Source organism: Sapajus apella, unplaced genomic scaffold, assembly GCF_009761245.1.
Source record: "Sapajus apella isolate SASKATOON/1434 unplaced genomic scaffold, GSC_monkey_1.0 scaffold2211, whole genome shotgun sequence".
In the NCBI taxonomy this organism is placed as follows: domain Eukaryota; kingdom Metazoa; phylum Chordata; class Mammalia; order Primates; family Cebidae; genus Sapajus; species Sapajus apella.
The window spans coordinates 851-10,556 of NW_022439137.1; the positions used below are offsets into that span (position 1 = coordinate 851).

The following is a 9,706-nucleotide window of genomic DNA, read 5'->3' on the forward strand; positions in this document are numbered from 1 at the left end:
CAGCCTGGTCAACATAGTGAAACCCCATCTTTACTAATAATACAAAAATTAGTCAGGCATTGTGGCACATGCCTATAGTCCCAGCTACTTGGCAGGCTGTAGCAGGAGCATTGCTTGAACCACGGATGCAGATGTTGCAGTGAGCCGAGATCATGCCACTGCACACCAGATTGGACAGCAGGGTAAAACTTCATCTCAAAAAAAAAAAAAGAAAAAAAAAAGAAAACTATCCTGAAACTCATAGAAAACCACAAAAATCACGAACAGCTAACAGATTACTGTGAAAGAAAAACTGGAGCCATCACACTTCCTGATTTAAAATTGTATTACAAAGATATAGTAATCAGAACAGTATGGTGCTGGCAGAAAAACAAAAAACAGACCAATGGGACAGAACAGAGACCTTTAAAATAAACTCAAACATATAGTGTGAACTAATTTTTACAAGGGCAAACAAGGCAACACAATGGAAAAAAAGATAGTGTCTTCAATAATAGTGCTGGGAAAACTGGATTTTCACATGCAAAAGAATAAAATTGGACTTTGAGCATGCACTATACACAAAACTCAACTCAAAACAGATAAAGGGCCCAAATGAGACCGGAAACCATAAACCTCCTAGAAGAGACCACAGGAGGAAAGCCTCTTGACATTGGCCTTAGCAATAATTTTTTGGATTTTGCACAAAAACCCAGGCTACAAATGCAAACATAAACAAGGAGAACTGCATCAAACTAAAAAGCTTCCGCACAACAAAGGAAACACCAACAAAATGAAAAGGGAACCTACAGACCAGAAGAAGTCTTTGCAAACCACATATCTGATAAAGTGTTAATACCCAAAAATCGGTAAAGAACTCTTCCAACTTAACAGCAGACAAACAACCCAGTTGAAAAAATGGGCCAAATAAGAAATGACCAAGAGGAACTGGGGAGATGTACAATCAAAAATATAAACAGCAGAGCAGTAAAATGAACAAGTGAGAGATCTAACGTACATCACGGGGGCTCTAGTTAACAAAAACGCATTGTCTTTGGGATTTGTGTTAATTCAGCAGATTTTAGCTGTTCCTGTCACACACCAAAATGTTACTATGTGAGATGGTGGATATGTCAATTTGCTTCACTACAGTAACTAGTTTACTATCTATATGTATCCTTGAAAATCATGTGGTCAACCTCAAATATGTAAAATACAATATATTTTAAAGAAGAAAACTTTGTCTTCAATCCAGAAAGAACCACTATTACCATATTTTGGTGTTTTGTTCCAAAATATTCCATGAATATACAGCTTAATCAAATTGAACATTAGACTTTATACTTGAACATTCACAGCATTTAAGAAATTATAGAAAAGTGTCTGTGTGACTCCCTGTCTGCAGAGCACAGGCTGCATCTGCACCAACACAGACGCAACCGCTACCTTATACAGAGAGTCCTTGTTTGCCTCTAGTCTGATGCAGGGGACGAGCCTGAGTTGACCTGTGGGCTGCATTCCTGACCTGGTGTCTTACTCTCACACTGGTTTCAACAAAGGGGTTATGGGGTTGAGGCTGGGATGGAAACAGGATACCAAGTTCGCATGAAGACAATCTCTGAAAAGAGAAGTAATTTACTTTAGCATTTTCAAAAGAAGATTCATATCCATATTGCAAAGAGACAAAGAACAAAACCTGCACTCCAGACCTCTCTACCTGGTGGCAAAGTATTTGAAGAGAAAGCTCCCTAAGAAAACGATTCTCATAGATCACAGAACTGTTACTGTGTGTGACCAGGGGCTGCAGACACAAGGCGAATGGGACCACCACCTACGACTGGGAAATCTAAGATTGGAGCTACTCAGCTCTCTAGAGACCTGACTCCAGCCTCTGGTCACACTGGCTACAGTCAAGCAAAACGGTACCACCCTTCCCTGAACACCGCACTAGACACTCACCGCTCATCAGCAGTATATCCTCAAAGCTGGCCCAGAAAGCTCCTTCTGGAGCCCGGAGCGCTTTCTTCATCTGCCCCCTTATCCCGCTGACAGTTTGAATCACAGCACCTTCAAATTCGGCCGCTTCCAAGGCAGAATTAAACATTCCCTACAGGTATTGCGAGATAAACACACACACACACTTTATGCTTTATGCTTAACTGCTCATTTACTTTATGCTTTACTTCTTACCTCAAACATACATTACTGGTTAAAGAACAAAAACAACTCACTGACGGGTGATAAAATAATCAAACTGTATTTGCCCCTGAAAGTGGAATTACAACCTCAAAAAAATACAACTCTTTCATTTTTCCCAAAATAAACATGTGGGTTCATGGGCATGCTCACCACTGCTGTCTGTGTGGAAGAGAAGATCCAAGAGGGATTGACTGGACTGAAGCGGCCGAGGCAGCCTTTGCTGGCATCTCTTAGGCTGGACTGCAGCCCAGATCCTTTACTCAGGTGCGGGCACTTAGAACATGAGAACAGTAAGGTAAGCGCCGGGGGCGTTACTACCTTATGTTGCAAGAACATTTTAGGATCTTCCGAACTCTGGGTTTTTAATGGAAACACCCCCAATGCTGAAATTGTCAATACCTGCTGCTCAAATCACCCCCCCAAATACTGGAAACCAGTACATCCATTTCTCTGCACCCTTGCCAAGTTGTCTGCAAATGCTTTTTCTGGTTTTCTGCTGAACGGTTAGACAAACTTATAATTACTTTCCCCTCTTTAGCTGAAATCCAAAATAGCAAACAAAATCCAGTGGATAAAATGACATACTTTCAATATGAGTTCTGTGGCAGTCTCACATGGAAGTCGTGAGTAACAGCCTCAATTCCTAAATAGCTACGTTCTACTACTGCCTCTCTGAGGATATTTAAGTAACAGAATATAAAGGAGCAAACAGACAAAGCATGAAGTTGATAAAAGATTTCAAATACTTTCCTAAAAACATGAGGCCCATATTTTAGTACTATTTCTTTCATTTTCTCAAACAATATGGACATTTATAAGTATGAGACTATATATATATATTTATACATATACACACACCTTAATAAATGAAGTGTTCTTGAAAGTCTTAACGGAAAACCAGATAGCTTTAATGTCTTCATAATATTTATGACTTTGTCTAGATCAAGGACAACTCCTGTGGCAGCTATCCTGAAATCAGGCTAACAAGAACCCACAAATTTGGAAATAGGAATAATATCAGCAAGAGAAAAACTTCAACTCTATGTGACACAATAAATTACCACAGTAAATTTTAGTTACAATTAGCTAAGAAAAACGGGAGAGAGACCATCTGAACTTGCAACCGCGTGGTTTGAGAAAAGCAACCCAAAACTTTAAAATTGGTAAGCCAAACTAACAAGGGCGACTTGAGGCTGGGCGAGGTGGCTCACGGCTGTGATCACAGCACTTTTTGGGAGGCCGAGGTGGGCAGATCACCTGAGGTCAGGAGTTTGAGACCAGCCTGGCCAAAACATGCTGAAACCCTGTCTCTACTGAAGATACAAAAATCAGCTGGGCATGATGGCGTGCACCTATAATCCCGGCTACTCGGGAGGCTGAGGCAGAAGAATCTCTTGAACCCAAGAAAGAGGTTGTGGTCAGCCAAGATCGCACCAGCGCACTCCAGCCTGGATGAAAGAATAAGACTCTGTCAAAAAAAAAAAAAAAAGGATGACTTGAGTACTTTCCTGAGAGTAATTTTGGAGGAATATAATTTCACTATAACGATCTATTTGGAATGAAATGGAAAAGAAAAATGCAGTTGCAATGTTTTGGAAATTAAATTTAGACCTCTAGGGCAGAATATATCTTCTTATTATTCTGCTTTCTTCTCTGCTAAATGGGATCAATAAACCTTCCCCTGCCTGACTGGTCAAATGAAAATGGAGTGAGGAGACGGCTACCCCAGCAGGGCTACAGGGAGCCTCGTGTCTGGCTGGTCTCCAATGGCTCCTCACAACCTCATATAGTGCTCAGCACATGGTGAGCACTGCTTAAGTACTTGCTTAGATAAATACATCCAAAAGACGCACACAAATAGAAAATTAGACAATGTCTTCAGTACCATTATAATTCTTCCACCTCCCCTCCTCTACTCCCACACCCTACTGAAAAGGATATGGGAAGATTAAAAGCCAAGGGCAATTTATTTTATAAAAATGAGTAATTTTCAACTTACAGTCTCATGTACATAATAAACCACTTTCGAGTTGTTTTTCTTAAACCAATCTGTAAAAGAAATCATCCAAGATAGCTACCATGATGCCACTGACAGACTCTATTGCCAAGAAACCACTTCTCTGCAGAGCGATAGGTCCTTAAAGGAAAAGGACAAAATAAGAAATATAGCAAGCCACATACTTTAGATTCTAGGTTTGCATATTGGATCTGGACATTTACGTTTGGATATAGATTTACCTATATACTCCAAACCACTTCCCCTCTCCCAGAAAACAGAAAAATCTTAAAAGTAAAATTTTATGAAAGGAAAGCAAAAAGCTGTAATGATGCAACCTGTAGGGTTTAATCTTGGCAATAAGCAAGTTATTGTAATCATATTTTACCCCAAACAGTTGCTCTGCAATGTATGTGCTGTGGCGTGTACTTTAGAAGCCTTTGTCTTCCGTTGCGGTCTTTGACGTAATAGAGCAAGGTGATCTGAAACCTCCTCCACCCTACAGAAAACATGACTGGATCTCAGGTCTGGAGGATTTTCTTATACCAGCCATGTTTCTTCAGAGGCACATGAAGGGATGAGAGGGGAAGATGACTGACAAAGGAAAATCCTCAGAGTGTCAGGCAACCAAGTACACAGCAAAGGGACCCACCTGCACGTATCCAACACTGCCCTCACTGTTGCACAAGCCACCAGGGTAATGGGGCAATGGGGGTCAAAGTTCTGCACAAATTCACAGGGAACATTTTCAGTCTCAACGCAGACATACATCCCAGGTCAGAAGCCCTCATACTGAACTCTGGCTTCATCATCTTGATCTTCAAATTCTATGCAACTCAGTTATACATGACTGGAAGAAAAAAAACTCATATGCCATTAACTGTAATAAACAGAGCATTAACATGAACAAATGAGCAATTGCTAAGTAAAGGAACTGTGGACAGAATTATGTAGGCTTTATCCTATTAAAAAAGCACACATTTGGCCAGGCACCATACTCACGCCTCTAATTCCAGCACTTTGGAAGCCCAAGGTGGGTGGATCACTTGAGGTAAGGAGTCTGAGAGCAACCTGGCAACATGGTGAAACCCCGTCTCTACTAAAAATCCAAAAATTAGCGGGGCATGGTGGCGCATGCCTGTAGTCACAGCTACTCAGAAGACAGAGGTGAGACAGTCTCTTGAACCCGCGAGACAGAGGTTGCAGTGAGGTGAGATTGTGCCGTTGCACTCCAACCTGGCAACAGAGCAAGACTCCATCTCAAAAAACAAAACAAAACAAAACAAAAGAAAATCTACTACATAGTTTACCTCTACAGTCTGCTCAGAATATGTCCCAACCGTTTTCTTCTCCGCTGCTCCACAGGACAGCAAATGTAGACAACTCTGTGGATATCATCATGAAACAAGAAAAGGCATGCCCTGGGCTAAATATCAAAAAATAAAATAAAATAAAATGCACTAAAGCCAGTGAGATAAGGCTGGCTTTTTTACTGGCTGCCCCAAGGCCAAGACATGCACCTTCATCCTCTGTGGCGGTGCCCAGAAGTTTATGGAGGAGATAGGGCAGTCCCTGCATGATGCCATCATGATCGTCAGGAGGGCCATCAAGAATAATTCAGTGGTGGCTGGTGGTGGGGGCCATTGAGATGGAGCTCTCCAAGCACCTGCGCGATTACTCAAGGACTATTCCAGGAAAACAGCAGCTGTTGATTGGGGCGTATGCCAAGGCTTTGGAGATTATCCCACGCCAGCTGTGTGACAATGGCGGCTTTGATGCCACAAACATTCTCAACAAGCTGCGGGCTCGGCATGTCCAGAGGGCATATGGTATGGGGTAGACATCAACAACCAGGACAGAGCTGACAACTTGGAGGGGTTCTTGTGGGAGCCAGCTATGGTGCGGATCAATGCCCTGACAGCAGCCTCTGAGGCTGCGTGCCTGATCTTGTCTGTAGATGAACCCCCAGACAAGACTGGACAGTGGATGCTCCCCCAGCAGCTGGCCGGGCCTGGGCCTTGGCCTCCCCGGCTGAGAGGCACCTCACTCATCACATGACTGGCTGGCTGCTGGGTGCACTTACTCTCCTTGGCTGGGATTTTGCAATGCAGGGGTAGTAATCGGCCCCTCTCTTCTCACTGGAGTCTATTTACTTAAGATGTAAAACTTAGGGGGAAAAAAAAGGCTCCCCCGCCCTGTGGGCCGGCCTGACCCTGGCGCTGGGCGCGGGCTGGGCGAGGCCACAGAGGGCTGGCTGGGGCGGCGGGAGGACACGCAGGCGGCTCGGGGGCTGCTGTGCTGGCTGCCAGTGCTGCAGGTGGCGGCGGCCGCCGACTTGCCCGCTGTGTCGGGGGGACCCGCGGGCCGCGGCCCGCGCGAGCTGGCCAAGGACAGGCTGCCCCCGCCGGCACAGCTCGAGAGCCGCGAGTCGTACCTGCTGTGTTAGGACCCGCACACCCGCGCGCGCTCTGGGTGGTGGAGCAGCTGCGGCAGGGGCGGCTCCGCGGAGACGGCGACCGCCGCGCGTACGACTTCCGCGAGGACGACTCGGTGCGCGCCTACCACCGCGCCACCAACGCAGGCTCCCGCGGCCACCTGGCCGCCGCCGCCAACCACCGCTGGAGCCAGGAGGCCACGGACGAAGGCTCTACCTGAGCAACGGCGCGCCCCAGGTCGCCCACTTTCACCAGAATGCCTACAACAACCTGGAGAAACAGCCGCAGCTTGGCCCGCAGCTACCAGAACGTCTGTGTGTGCACAGGGCCATCCTCCTGCCAGGACAGAGGCTGGTGGGAAATCCTGTGTGAAGTGCCAGGGCATTGGCAAGAACCACGTGGCAGTGCCCACAAACTTCTTCAAGGTGCGGATCCGGGAGGCAGCAGGCGGGCAAATCGAGCTCCGCTCCTACGTGATGCCCAACGCGCCTGTGGACGAGGCCACCCCCCTGGATGGCTTCCTGGTGCCCATGGAGAGCACTGAGCGGGCCTCGGGCTGCTGTTTGTGCCAAGCATCCTGGCGCGGGCAGGCAGCCTCAAGGCCATCAGGGCAGGCAGCAAGTGAGGGCGGAGCCCAGCGAGACTGTGGGTGTGTGCGGGCTGGGGAACATTAAAGGTTTTGATTCTTGGAGAGAAAAAAGAAAAAGAAAACAACAGATTTTGTTATCCCAGAAAAAGCGGATAGTTTAGGTCTGTGTCAGTAAATTTGGCTACTGACCAAACCAAGAATAATTATATCTTACTTTGACTGGTTCTTCATTGTCCTAAACTCTAGGCTAGGACATAAAATATTAGTACTAGGAAAGGTTGTAGAACCTACCTCCCTATTGTACAGATGAGCAAACTGAGCACAGCCTAACTGGGATTGGGCAAGTGAGCCCTGAAGGGTACAATATTTGAGGGGGCACTTGCTGGTAGGACCATGTGTGTGCAGGGCCAGCCTGCAGAGTCAGGACTTACTTTGTGTCTTGGTGGGAGAAGTTTAGGGCAATGAAGAACCAGTCAAAGTAAGACATATCATTCTTGGTTTGGTCAGTAGCCAAGTTCATTCTCTGAGTACTGGAGTTCTGTTCTCTGAGTATTTGGAGACCCCTCAACTTGGTGTGAGCTCTGAAGCTGATGCCCACCAAGACAAAATGGTTGACCAGCTCACGGGGCTAGTTGGGACATGGGTAGGATTAATACAAGTTCTCTAATTGGAGTCTAGAACCTTCCCCTACACTAGGCTTCCTCCACCTTTGCCATTGCTCCATAGAAATGTTCCGAAGGCAGAGCGGTCAGCCCCCTGCCTGGATAAGACCGTCAGCCCATTTTGGTCTTACGGCATCATGACCACAAGGGCACAGTAAGACTTCATCTGAAGCAAGGTCATCACACATTCAAGTAGCGGGAAATGTTTACAAGTTGAATGCACAGGTCAACAAGGGAGATGTTTCTCTTCATATTGAAGGTCAAGAAACAGTTTAAAAGTGTTAAGTAAAATATTATAAAAAGAGGCATTGCAAGCAAACAGTGACTTCACTAATTTACAAACCACCCCTCTCCCTGACTGAAACACAAAGAAACCCTCCAAGGAATAAAAGAGTTGAACCTTTTAAGACAGCATTTGTTATAGATCTAAAAGAAATAGTTTTGCATTTCAAGAATGTGCCAAAACTTGGGATTTTTCAATAAAACAAATAGATCCAGCAGTCCTCATTGATCCTACATGAATAAAACTTATGTTAGGACAAAATGATTTGTACTTGAATGTTTATAGTATCTTTATTCTAGTCACAGAATACCTTAAACTAACCAAAATGACCTTCAAGGGGTCAGCATTTAAACTATGTATGTCAATAACCTGGAATACTACCCAGACAAAAAAAAAGAATGAACTGTAGATATACACAACAATGTAGGTGGATCTCAAACGCTTTATGCTGAGTGAAAGACTGACCCAAAAGATGACATTATAGAAAAGGCAAAATTATAGGGGGAGAAAATAAATCAGTGGAGATTGGAGGAGGGTTGACTATAAAAAGGCATGGGAATTTTTATGTCCATGGGATCTATAGTGATGCCTTCTTTCTCATTTCTGATATGAGGAATATGTCTTCTCCTTTTTTTCTTAGCTTGGAGAGAGGCTTATTGGTTTTATGGATCTTTTCAAAGTACAAGCTTTTAGTTTAATTGATTTTCTCTATTTTCTATTTTCAGTTTCATTGCTTTCTGCAGAATTTTTTGTTATTTATATTCTTTTGCTTACTTGGATTTAATTGACTCTCCTTTTTCTAGTTTCCTGAGGGACACACTTAAATGGTTGATTTTAGAACTTTCTTCTTTTCTAACACATACATTCAATGCTATAAATATCCCTCTATGCACTGCTTTTTGTGCATCCTACAAAGTTTGGTAAGTTGTGTTTTGATTTGATTTGGTTGAAACACTTTTTAAATACCTCTTGAAATTTCTTCTTTGAACAATGCACTTATAAGTGTGTTGTTTGATTTCTAGTAATTTGAATATTTTTCTATCTTTCTAATCTTTATTTTAATTCTATTGCAGTCTGAGGGCAGACATGGTATGATTCTATTCTTTTTATTTTAAAAATGTATCTATGGTCTAGATTTCTGACTATCTTGGAGAATGTTCTATGTGAGGTTTAGAAAAATTGGTATTCCACTATTAGATGAAATAGCCTTTAGATGTCAATTATAACCCATTGATGAGAGATTTCATCTTCAGGATTCGACTGTTTCCTCGCTGATTTTCTGACTGTTGGACCTGTCCATTCGTGATAGACTGGTTTTGAAGTCTCCAACTATAACAGTGAATTCATCTATTTCTCCTTGCAGTACTATTAGTTTTGCTTCATGAATTTTAACATAATGTGCCATATACATTAAGGATCGCTATGTGTTCCTGGGAAATTGAACCCTTTATCATTATGTACTGCCCTTCTTTATCCCCAACAAATTTCCTTGCTCTGAGGTCTGATCTGTCTGAAAATACTATGGCTAATCACACTTTCTTAGGATTACTGTTAACTTGGTAT

The 9,706-nt window shown here is 43.7% G+C and overlaps 1 pseudogene; it reads left to right on the top strand.

Moving 5' to 3' along the window:
• Positions 1-2,314: 2,314 nt before the first annotated feature.
• LOC116547149 lies at positions 2,315-7,300 on the top strand (annotated as a pseudogene).
• The last annotated feature ends 2,406 nt before the right edge of the window (positions 7,301-9,706 follow it).